Genomic DNA, 679 nt, shown 5'->3' with positions numbered 1-679 from the left:
GAGAGGAGGAAGAGGGAGGGGAGGGAGGGGAGGGAGGGGAGAGGAAGTGTTGGCAGGTTTCCGTGGACTCTGCTAGTTTGTATCCCATTGTCCTGGGGAGGGGCTCTGCAGCCAGGACCCTCAATAGGGGCTTTGGCTTCTGGGAGGCATGAGAGCGAGGCAGGCGAGGAGCACCGATGGGGGAGGCTCGGTCAGGGGGAGCGCCCCAAGGCTGACCCCCACCCCCCCCAAGCAAGCTCCTGGTTGAGGGAGTCAGACCCGAGGTGTCTGAGCAGAGGCTCCCTCAGTGCTGAGACGGTCCTGCCCCGGAGCCGCCAGGAACGTGGGAGCCTCCCTGTCGCAGGGCATGGCGTGTGCTCACGTCCCCGGGGCACCGCCCCCTCGTTAGATGTGACCAATGACACGAAGGCTCATCATCCTCTCCCACAGAATCACATACAGATGTGCACGTGCGTGACCAGCAGCACGTGACGGCAGGGCATAGGAACCCACGTACACGCATGTCACACTCAATCCCAGGTGCTCACATGGGAACCGCATGTGCACAGGCCCCCTGCACGCACGCTGAGACGAGGACACGTGTGGCTCGCGGCCCCGCAGGGAGTCTCTTCTGCAGCCACAGAGCAGGGCTGCCCCGTCCTGCCTGTAGCTCCGGGCAGGGCTGCGGCTTTGGGCAGAA

Source organism: Myotis brandtii, unplaced genomic scaffold (assembly GCF_000412655.1).
Source record: "Myotis brandtii unplaced genomic scaffold, ASM41265v1 scaffold656, whole genome shotgun sequence".
In the NCBI taxonomy this organism is placed as follows: domain Eukaryota; kingdom Metazoa; phylum Chordata; class Mammalia; order Chiroptera; family Vespertilionidae; genus Myotis; species Myotis brandtii.
This window is presented reverse-complemented; position numbering follows the sequence as displayed.